General features: G+C 41.4%; 1 protein-coding gene across 3 annotated transcripts in view; it reads right to left on the bottom strand.

The window, feature by feature from the left end:
- pdzd2 (PDZ domain containing 2) overlaps positions 1 to 10,977 on the bottom strand; it is a 53,217-nt gene extending 42,240 nt beyond the window's left edge. For all 3 annotated transcript variants that reach the window (XM_086169260.1, XM_086169261.1, XM_086169262.1), the window contains exon 1: positions 10,702 to 10,977. The gene's annotated coding sequence lies outside the window, so the exon portion shown is untranslated. The remainder of the gene's footprint in view (positions 1 to 10,701) is intronic.
- Positions 10,978 to 12,370: the final 1,393 nt, after the last annotated feature.

Raw genomic sequence — 12,370 nt, 5'->3', positions numbered from 1 at the left:
TCCGGAAGGTCACACTCTGCATCTTAATGTAACTCTTCCTACGATTCCCTCGCAGTTTGAGAATAAAGGATTAGTTCACCACTCTTTGTTTCATGCTGACCTAAATGTCCTGTCCAATCCCGTGCAACTCCTCCCCCAAGCTCTTGTCTACAGACCATATGGCCAAAGATTAGAAAAAAAAAAGGCCCTTATCGTTACGTCTGAAAATATCACACAGCGAGGAAACACGGGAGGAAAGAGCAGTTAAGTGGTCCTGTATCGTCTAGACGCTTTGATTTCAAATGATGTTTTAGGCGTTTCAAATCTGATAATAAAAAAACTGCCTCATCATTATAATAAAAGGGCTGTGCAATATATTCATTGTATATATAATCATATATACAGTCTGACAACAAGGTTGTTTAGTATGGTAATGTCACACAAGCTAATATAAATACCATGCTTCATGAATATATATACAATGTAGAATCTACACTGTACATGGGACAATAAATGCTTTGAATCTTGAATCTTCAACAGCCACTATTCACAGGATTATTTTGTGAATGAGAGTATGGGTCCATTCAAAAAGTTTTTTGTAAAAACAAAAACAGCATCACTAGATAAAATGACTTAAAAAAAAAAAAAAAAAAAACTTTGACTGGAAATAAGTGGGAAAAAAAAACTCCAGGGAAAGGGATTTCTGGTTCACTTTGGACTGAATGCTGTGGTAGTATTATCTCTGGTCAGGGGGTGAACGTGGTTCTGGCTGTGAGGCTGGACTGGGGAGCTTGAACATGCCTGGGATAACACATATTTATTGTTTCAGGCCTGACTGAGCTGCAGTCAGCAGTTTGACTTAGCCGAGTGCAGCCGGGGGTGGGGTGGGGGTGTAGCTCTGTCTGCACCTACACTAAAGACCTTGTAACTCACTGTTTATGGAGGTATATGACTTCTGTGGTGTGCATTATAAAAGCTTCAACCTGCACATGGTAAAGTTCACCAGCTGTGTGTATGTGTGTGTATGTCAGAGGGGGCGGGGTACCTTATATTCAAAGGCATGTCCATATTTTCATTTTCATTTCCTGGACAGTAAACTTTTTGAATTTAAAATGAAAATGTATTTAGTTTGACTAGTGCATGTTTGTGTTTTATACACAGCAGAAAAAGCAACCATGTATTATTTATGGATTCTCAAAAATAAAAAGGGAGAGAGAGAGAGAGAGGGTCTGGGTCAAATTTCAAGCCACAAAAGGTGAGTCTTAAGACGCTGAAAGCAAGTCAAAGGTTGAATTCAGGTCATAGATGATTTAGGGCGCTAACTGTGGGAAGCGAGTCTTAATGTAACATCAGGTGCAACGCACACATGTGATGCTCTGCAGAACAGACATGAAACGATAGGTGGGACATAACTCTCAGATGGAAAAAACATTAAATATCTCAGATAAAATAAGGTGAAACATATGTAAAGTTAGGTGGAACGCTAGAGTCACCGTACGGTGTCAGCTGGAAAACGCATCATGGAAACCACATCCGAAGTCAAGTGGAACGCCGGTGTATTGCGTCAGTGAACATAACAGGGATTGTTTGAAGTTAAATGAAAGATGTAAGATAAATATAAAAATAGGAGAAAACTCACATATCCGTCAAGATGAGGGAGAGCCTTCCTAACATCCTTAAAACGTGTTTCTCAGGGTTAGTTTCATATTCTGCAACAACTGCTGTTAGTATCAATATTAATCATTAAAACGTCTCAAATGAGAAAAAATGCCCTTGCTTTGCTTCCTCTTTTTCTTTCTTTGCCTTCTCCTTGTGTCTGAACAATATGCTTAACAACACTTTGGAGTTGGTGGTATTATTATTTATAAAATGCTCAGGTGTGGAACACAGGACGGAGAGCAACAGCTCCAAACTCTGCTTGTGTGCTCTGGCTGCTTCGCGAGACAAGAATTCATATTTGTGAAAACACTTTGGATGAAACTGTGTCTTAAAACATGCTCACCACAATGTTTTTAATCGAATTTGATCGCTGAAAAGATGTGTGTAGGAGGATCAGCTCAGTCATGCAGTGACCTGGATCAGAGGTCCAGACCTGTAACAACAAGCTGGCAGGAAGCAGCAGCCCTCCCTCTCTCTGAATCCATCATCAAACATATCTCCTAAGGTCCGACCCACACACACACACTTCACACACCCTGGCCCAGCTCAGCCTCGACACACACAAGTGTGGAGTCCTTGTTGAAGACCTCATTGGTCTGTCAACAACGGTGCTTTGAGCTCAAGCAGCCGGTGATGAAAAAACCCACATATGATGATGCATCTAGTAGCTGATTATACACTCATTATGCATCTCATATAAACAACCAGTTTCAACTATAACCAGTTTTTTGGCAGAAGATGGAGAGTCCACACATTAACCACCATGTATATCTTATGAATACAAGGCCAACAGAAGAGATCTTTTTTTTTTTTTGGAAAGAATTTGTTATATTTGTTTTTTTTTCTCAAATGTTTTTATTCACTTCATATGATTGATTAGTTGGGGTTCTTTTTGGTGGGGAGTTCTCAGTTAAAAGCTGTAAAACATATGCATGTGTATGAATGTGGATATAGGGACGGAGAAAGAGGGCTATATAAGCACTGCAGAAAAAAAAAAATTATGTTTTCATATGTTGAGGACAAAATAAGTTAGTTGACATGTATCAGGAGGAAGAAGGCGTAGCTGGAGATGCGCAAATTGAGCTATATGGCGAGGTCTTGTTGCAAGACGTTAAACAGGTGCTAAAAGTTGTACTGACAAGTGAACACACATAAGCCTCCAGAGGACTGGATGGATCGGAGCTCAGCGGAAGCAGTACAAGGCCTTGAGGAGAGAACTTTGGTCACAATTTCATTAAGTTGTTTTGTAATAAAAAGTTGCACAACTGCTTTCCTGTGAAACTCTTGGACTGTTTTGGTAATAAAAAACTTGTTTTCTTTACTTCTATCGGCATGACAGAGAAAGTAGATGGTACCTTAAAGACACTTAGAGCGGGTTACCACTTGTATTATTAAGTTTTTTTTTCTTATTTTCTCATTTTATGTACATGATGTCTTTATTACGACGCCTTCACTGTCCAAAAAATTTCAAATGTCACTCCCCTCTTGTTTAAATGACTCACCAGCTGTGCTGGATCTAGTTCACTGACAGCGGCGCTCACCTTGGCAGCGCCTGCCAAGTGATGTAATGTAATATAATGCAGCGTCATGCTACTGAGTTGGCTGCGGTCGTGTGTGGGGAACTGAAAGCGGAATCAAAACATTAAATAAAGCAGCGTAGATATTGGCTATGCAAGACAAGCAAACATCCTGTACCGCAAAGGGATCTAATACATTCAAAGTACTCAAGATAATCCACAGACCTCCATCTGAGCACTTTCAGGAACCATTTACTTTTATTTTGTTAAGTCTTCGGATTATCTCCGAGCACCAGATCAGATTATTCTAGAGTTGTTGTTTTTTTTTGTTTTGTTTTGTTTGTTGTCATTCAATTTGGTTCCTTTTTCAAGACAAGGCAAAGATCTACAGTGAAAAAGCTACAAATTTAGAAAAAACAACTCACAATTAAAAATTTTTTAGATGAGTAGGGGTTAACACACACAAAATGAAAAAGCTATATTTGAGCCTTCGCTTTGGACTAACCATCCCATATTTATAACAGAAACAGCAAGACGTAGAGATTACGTCGGCAGGACCCCGAGGCGCCCATCCTCTTCCCAAGTCTCTCATCAATATATGGGAGTGCACGGCATAAAATCTGCCCTGAGATCCAGCAACACCAATAAGATCATTACACATTTCCGCTTCACAGTTATTCAGCATTCAGTTAAAATGCTAAGAGGGGCCGTTTTAGTCGAATGAAAACTGTGGAAACCAAACTGGAACCAATAAAACCCAATGTGCTCATCACAGAACTGGGACTAATAAATGACATCAAACTGTCTGTGGAGCCCGTGGCAAAGCCGCCTCACGACCACGCTTGAAATTTCCAATAACAAATGCTTTTTACAGTAATACTGAATGAAAAGGCGAAGGGAAGAGTCTATTACCAAGACAAAGCTGCCAAAAATATCACAGGCCACTTTGGTCAACCTCTTCTCTAGGAGCAGGCAAGCTGTTTTCAGTGAGGAAAAGGTCTGACACATGGTCAACAAATTTTTATTAACATGGTTTTATCTGAAACGTTCAGGTAGCAAAATACCTCCGACCTTATATTGTCAAAAACAGCAGCAAAGCAACATGAACTCAGTTCTAAAAAACAGTGTCTACATTTTTAGCTTGTCGTGGAATACAATGTTTAAAGGGCGATAACAATGTATTTAATACAAGGACAAACAAAGTAACTAACTGCATTTGATAAGTGCCACCACTGGATTTACTGAAGATAACCCAATTTGTTTTTAGAAATCATGTGAAATTCTGACTTTACTGATATCTAAATAACCAAGTATACGATTAAAGGATGCTGGATTTTGGTTGAAGAGGCCCAACAATGAAATCACAACCTACACACTAAAATATCAGCATCCAAACAACATTAACGTTCACCTGGGACATTTTTGAGAGCAATAATAGCGTTGCCTAGAAAACTGATCTAAGCCTGAACATTTTTTCCGACTGAAGTCCCTAACACCACCCAACTAGAAATAGAGACATGTATTTGCACAAGCAGGAATGTTCAGTCAATCGAGATAAATTTTGATGCCTTCTATCTGGTTGCTCCGCACTGGGGAGAGTCACGTTCAATCTGGAGGGCAGCCTCGAGATGTAAAAGCTATCACATTATTTCATAGTGATGTAATTTGGAAGCTGCGGCCAAAAGCATTTCAGGAGAACTCTGAATGGAGGTGGAGAGAGCGGAGATTTCATCAGTCAGTTTGCAGATGGTGAAGCACTTGGAAAAGCATGTGTTATTTAATCAGACACTGTCTGTACTGCAGCCATGTTTATCAGAAAACTGTTTACATCCGAAGGGCTCTCTTCTGTGGCGTGCTTGTCAGATTCTTTGTAAATTTAAAGCCTATCATCCCTTTGAAAAAAGATTTTTCTAAGGCTGGCACATTGCAAAATATATTGGATCCGATGTGCATTACAGTTCTATCGATCGATAGATAGATAGATAGATAGATAGATAGATAGATTGATAGATAGATAGATAGATAGATAGATAGATAGATAGATGATCTATCGATCTATCGATCTATCTGATAGATCGATAGATATAGATATAGATAGATAGATAGATAGATAGATAGATAGATAGATAGATAGATAGATAGATAGATAGATAGATAGATAGATAGATAGATAGATAGATAGATAGATAGATAGATAGATAGATAGATAGATAGATAGATAGATAGATAGATAGATAGATAGATAGATAGATAGATAGAAAGAAAGAAAGAAAGATAGATAGATAGAAAGATAGATAGATAGATGATAGATAGATGATAGATAGATGATAGATAGATAGATAGAGGTTCAAGCATTCCCCACGACCCTGAGTGCAGGATAAGTGGTAGAAAATCGATGGATGGATGGTAATAATAATATATTATAGAGCACCTTCCATCCAAGTGCTATACAAGTGAGAAGGGTCATGGGTATATCTATACTACTGCTATTACTACTACTATAATAATAATAATAATAATAATAATAATGCATTTACTCTATTCATCCGCACTAAAATAAAATAGTAAAAAAATGTGAAAGAAATTGCTCAACAAGGTCTCTTCACATGTGCTCCAAAAGGTCAGAGGTCACCACTGATCCTTTTTGCCGAAGGTTTTACAAAAGCAACAACAGACTTCAATAACGACAACAAAAAGGGCAAAAGAACCGCTTTGTTTAAATGAATCCATTGTAAAATGCCATGAAGGCAAAATGTGAAACACAGACTTACAGACTGGTCTACTCAGACACACAAACACAGTGTCACACACAAAGAGCAAGTCACTGCACAGATGTGTTTGCACCACGTGACGGAAAAATACAAACACTCTAAAAGGAGAAATGCAATTCTTTTAAGTGTCAGTATCTTGGCTGAGTAAGATTGTACAGATAGTGTTTGACTTATATTTATGAGACATTGGAAATGAATGTTCCCTCCAGATATCAGATTTCCTTGAATTTCTTCAAATTGAATTCAGAATAAGAGTTCAATCAGATATTTTGTTTTGGAAGAGATTGTGACATGTTCATATTGATTAATCAACTTTTATTTGAGTTAATTTTACGGGATGTGAACTAAATGTCATTTTCACACCACAAAAATGTTACGTACTTACAAAAGAACATTTCCGTCATTATGCTGTTAGCCAACAGTGGGAAATGAAAATCGTGTTGAGATTGAAATTGGCTCACGGAATGAGCTGATCATTTCTGAGGTCCTTGAAAAAAATTATTGTCAAAAGGTCTAATAAGATAGTACTAGAAAAATTAAGTCCACATTTACTTAGCTTACTTTACTCTGAAAAAAGTGTCATTAAACAGATTATTCATCTATCAATCTAAGTAACCACTGACCCACATTTGAACCCCTCACTGAAAATCAAAACTATTAACTAATTATAAAGGCTATATAAAAAACTATAATGGTACTGGAAGCTGGAGGGTACCCCTCCGTGAGCTGCCACCTTACTGTGGTGGAGGGGTTTGCGTGTCCCAGTGATCCTGGGAGTTATGCTGTCAGGGGATTTATGCCCTGACAATGGGTACCCAAAGCAGGGTACCCAAAGAGTACCCAAAGCAAACAGGTCCCAGATCAGCAACCGGACAAACTGCAGCTCAGAAGATTCCCATGAAGAGGAAAAACATTGGACCCAGTCTTCCCTTGTCCGAACGCAGGTCACCGGGGCTCATACCTGGAGCCAGGCCTGGGGGGCGGAGCTTGATGGCGAGCGCCTGGTGGCCCGCCCTTCACCCACGGGCCTCGGCCAAGCACAGCCTGACAGACTGAACTGGGCCCATCTTCCCCTGGGCAAACCACCCACAGGAAGGGGCAAGGAGGTCGGGTGCAGTGCGAACCGGACGGTGGCCAGAGCGGAGAACCTTGGCGGTCCAAGGGGCCTGAGCTGGTGTGCGAGGATGAGGAATTCCAACTAGATACAGTCGGACTCACCTCGACACACAGCATGGGGTCTGGAACTAGGCCTCTCAAGAGGGGCTGGAGTCGTTTTTACTCTGGAGTTGCCCTTGGTGAGAGGCGCCAGGCAGGTGTGGGCATATTGATTGCCCCCAACTTAGCGCATGTACGTTGGGGTTCAACCCTGTGGACGACAGGGTAGCCTCCCTCTGCCTTCAGGTGGGTGGACGGGTTCTGACTGTTGTTTGTGGCTATGCACCCAACAACAGATCAGTTCATCCACCCTTCTTGGGGTACCTAGACAGGCTACTAAAGAGTGCTTCTACTGGGGACTCTCGTCCTACTGGTAGACTTCGATGCGCACGTGGGCAACAACGGTGCGATTTAGAAGGGTGTGATTGGGAGGAACAGCCCTCCCCGATCTGAGCCCGAGTGGTATCTTGTTATTGGACTTCTGTGCTTGTCACGGATTGTCCATAACAACCACCGTGGTCAGGCATAAATGTGTCCATATGTGCACTTGGCACCAACACACCTTAACCTTGTGGACTTTTCATCCAGAACGACTTACTGTGGGCGTCGAAGAGATTCTGGTCCACCATCCAGCGGCTCAGGAGGGGGAAGCAGTGTCTGTCAACACTGTGTACAGTGGGAGCGGGGCACTGCTGACCTCAGCTCGAGGTGTTAGATCGGTGCTCCAACTCCAGGGGGATCACACTCCTCAGACTCACTGCTAAGGTCTATTCAGCTGTGCTGGCGAAGAGGGTCCTCCGTGTCGTTGAACCTCAGATCCAGGAGGAGCATCCTGGTCGTGGAAAAGTGGACCAGCTCTTTACCCTCGGCAGGGTCCGCAAAGGGGCATGAAAGGCATTCGACCATGTCCCGGGAGCAATCCTGTGCTCTGGGAGTATGTGGTACCGAACCCTGTTCTACGGGATGTTCGGTCCTTTTATGATCGTGTCGAAGCTTGGCCCCCATAGCCAGTAGTAAGTCGGACCCATTTCTGGTGAGTGTTGGATACCGCCAGGGCTGCCCTTTGTCACCGACTTTTATGGACATAATTTCTGGGTGCAGCCAGGGCGTTGAGGGTATCCGGTTTGGTGGCCACAGGATCGAGTCTGTGCTTTTTGCAGATGATGTGGTTCTGTTGGCTTTATCAGGCCATGATCTCCAGCTCTCACTGGCGCGGTTCGCAGTTGAGTGTGAAGCGGCACCTCCAAATCCGAGACCGTGGTGCTCTGCCAGAATAGGTAGAATTCTCCACTCTGGGTCGGGGAAGAGATCCTGTCACAAGTGGAGGAGTTTAAGTATCTTGGGGTCTTGTTCATGAGGATTGAGTCAAAGATCGACAGGCGCATCTGCAGTGATGCAGACTCTGTACCAATCTGTCATGGTGAGGTGAGAGCTGAGCCAGAAGGCAAAGCTCTCAATTTACCGGTCGATCTATGTTTCCACTCTCACCTTTGGTCATGAGCTGTGGGAGGTGACATATAGAACAAGATCACGGATACAAGCGGCCAAAATGAGTTTTCTCCACCGGGTGGCCGGACTCTCTCTTAGAGATAGGTTGAGAAGTCCGGTCATCCGGGTGGAGCTCGCAGTAGAGCTGCTGCTCCTCCGCATAGAGAGGAGTCAGATGAGGTGGCTCGGGCATCTGGTCAGGATGCCTGCTGGACGCCTCCCAGGGGAGGTATTCCAGGCATGTCCATCTGGGAGGAGACCATGGGGAAGACCCAGGACACGCTGGAGAGACTATGTCTCCAGGCTGGCCTGGAAATGCCTCGGGGTCCCCCCAGAGGAGCTGGACCATGGGGCGGGGGAGAGGGAGGCCTTGGCCTCACTGTTCCGGCTGCTCCCCCCGTGACCCGACTACAGATAAGCGGGGGAAGATGGATGGATGAAAGATACTGGAAGCTGCAAAAATACAATAAACCAATGCTATGCAACATACCAAGTCAGTAGGTAACTTAAAAAAAAAAGGTATCAATATGGATCTTATTAAAGTCAACGAAAACAAACTCTCAAGGCTTGAATAAAGATGTAATAGGCCAGTAAACGTGACTAAGTGAACAGATCTAATCCAGTGATTGTATTAGCTGCAAGTATTAGCATTTACTGACATAATAATGGCAGTAAGCATTAAATAAGGTCTTTGAAGAAACTTCTTACAGAATAACTATTTTACTACGACCTGGACTTTGTTAGCTCCTTGAATATGTATTCTATTTTGCAACATTGCAATAATGTAGAAATAAGTGTATGACATTCATATTTCATAATACTGTTTAAGTTTAAGTTTTGATTTAGTAACTTGCATTGGGCGTGTGTGCATTTCTATTTTTATTTTCTATTTCAAATGTAGTATGCTGTGATACAGTTGTTGCAACTGCTCAGTACGCTTTAAATGATAATGAGTCCATGAGGATGGTATGATGGTTTGGTTTTTGTGTTCATTTGACAATATATTACATGTACATTGTTTACCTGTACTGCAATCTCCTAAAGGGGAAACAAAACAACCAATGACCAGTTAGCATCCCTGTCATTGATAGCGAAAATAATCAGAATTGAGAGCATAAGTCAGGCTGCACCATTCACCTTGACAACCATTCATTCATTCATTCATTCATTCATTCATTCATATATATAGGTATAAATCACAATTCCCAAAAAACCTAATAATATGATAATTTTCTCAAGTACCATGCTGTGTAAAATGTGCATAAAAGCTGCTGCAGCTGCAAACTGATTTTGTAAATATCAAAAGATTTTTCAATAAATATTTTGATGTTTAGCTTTTCAATATACATGTATATGTGGCATACACACGTAGATACATACGTGACTATATATATACCTATATATGTATGTTTGTATGTGAATGTATACATGAATGCAGAAGTCAAGCCTAATGCTGTGTATTGTTTTACGTGCTTTTTTTTGCACAGGCTTCTTGTGCATTGCTGTCCTTATTTGGTCTGGTTCTGGTTCAATAATAACCCTGTTAATCGTTATTTACATTCAATACACCACGCGAATCCAGCAGAGGAGAAAAAACGAAAAAAGAAAACTGAATTAAGTTTTGAATGGGGGGGGGGGGCGTCATTTTGTGTGTGTGTGTGTGACTTTTGGGGGGATTATATTGGGGTTGTTTGGACTTGGCCAGTATTCTGTGCACACAGAACTTGAACCAATCACCCCCCCCCCAACCCCTCCAACTGACCAGACATACACAATGCAAGCTATTTTAACCCAAAGAGCTGGTTTTACTAAAAATAAAATCCCAGCTCGTGTTCCTCGTCGCGGGGGGTTGAGTGTGTGTGTGTGTGTGTGTGTGTGTGTGTGTGTGATGGGAAACAGACTGAGGAAACCTGGCGTTAAAAATTGGGATCTGATTTATATATGAAGCTTCTGGTAGTTACTGTCTGGCGATGGGACACACACACACACACACACACACACACACACACACACACACACACACTCCGGCAGGAAACTGGAAAAGCCCACTGTCTGACTCAGCTCTGGCTCATATTTGCATACAGTTCCGAGCGTTTTCGGAAGATACGGATAAAGGAGGGAAAACCAAGTACCTCACGGTTGCACGGCGATGCACGTCGAAACTGGGTCCCCATTCCGCCACCAAAAATAAAAATTAAAAAAAAAAAAAAGAAAAGCAACTCGCCGATCGCCGAGGTCGGAAAGGAGTAGAAACTTCTGCAACTTCACTTTGCGCTACATTCTAAAAACAGAAGCTGCGCTCGGCGGGGACGCGACAGCCGCGGACAACCGCGCCAAACACGGATCCATCTATCCGGCCGGATCCCCGCGGAAAAAAAAACTCCGGCGTGAAAGAGTGGGATTCGTTTCCACGCTCAAACACGGGACCGACGTGCCAGTCAGTCAGTGAGTGAGTGAGTCAGTCAGCGGGGGTAGACACAGACTGGCCCTCCAGTCGGCGGAGCAGGAGGAGTCAAATATCCAGATTTGATGCGCCGACTGTTATTTCCAGGGACTCCACCTCCCAGGAACCACTTCCTCCCAGAGCCAGGCCCATCTGGCCGGGCCGCGGGCCAGCGGGCGGGTCGGCGGGCCCGACTGGGACCCAACTGGGACCCAACTGCACTTGCCGAAATCACGAATGCGGGACACTGTAACAATAACAATACTGGGTTTGAGAGCCTTCATTTCATTGTGTTTTATATTATGGGGGGGGGGGAATGCGAACTGAGAGCAAGAGGGTGATGTGGCAGAGAGCAAATAAGAGTATGAGAAAAAAAAAAAAAAAAAAAAACTCATCTGAAACTGATATAAAAACAACTGAGACAAGAAGCTGTTATTAAACTAAATATTATTGAGGATATGAGAATGAGAACAACTTTATTTATCCCGAAGGAAATTGTTGTGCCAGAGTTTCAAGCAAAAACATAACAGTAATAGATAATAGTAGGAAGGAGGAAGAATAAGAAACACAGCGAAATATAAATTGTCTTAACTGTTTTAAGTTAAGTTAACTCAAGTTATTATGACCTACAATGAAACAACAATTCGTTTTCCTCCATAAAGTTCTTATCTATTTTTAAATTCTAAATTGTACAGTCTTTTTTAATATCCCTTGTGGAAATATTCTTTCTATTCTTACTGATTGCACACTTTTCTATTGTAGTGCTGCTGTGACAACTGAATTGAGTTGGATCAATAAAATCGATCTATTTTAAATAATATTGAGGATATGACCTATGATGAAACAACAATTTGTTTTCCTTCATAAAGCTCTTATCTATTTTTATGCAATATTTTGATATTTTGCATTCTATTGTATAAATTGTATATAGTCTTTGTTTATATCCTTTATGGAAATATTCTTTCTATTCTGTTTGCACACTTTTCTATTGTAGTGCTGCTGTGACAACTGAATTGAGTTGGATCAATAAAATCGATCTATTTTAAATAATATTGAGGATATGACCTATGATGAAACAACAATTTGTTTTCCTTCATAAAGCTCTTATCTATTTTTATGCAATATTTTGATATTTTGCATTCTATTGTATAAATTGTATATAGTCTTTGTTTATATCCTTTATGGAAATATTCTTTCTATTCTGTTTGCACAATTTTCTATTGTAGTGCTGCTGTGACAACTGAATTGAGTTGGATCAATAAAATCGATCTATTTTAAATAATATTGAGGATATGACCTACGATGAAACAACAATTCGTTTTCCTTCATAAAGCTCTTATCTATTTTTATGCTATATT

The sequence above is a fragment of the Fistularia commersonii genome, chromosome 22 (genome assembly GCF_037954325.1).
Source record: "Fistularia commersonii isolate RoL2024-O1a breed Wild chromosome 22, RoL_Fcom_v1.0, whole genome shotgun sequence".
NCBI classification, from domain to species: domain Eukaryota; kingdom Metazoa; phylum Chordata; class Actinopteri; order Syngnathiformes; family Fistulariidae; genus Fistularia; species Fistularia commersonii.
Note: the sequence above shows the minus strand (reverse complement) of the source record. Positions and strands in the feature narration are given on the sequence as shown.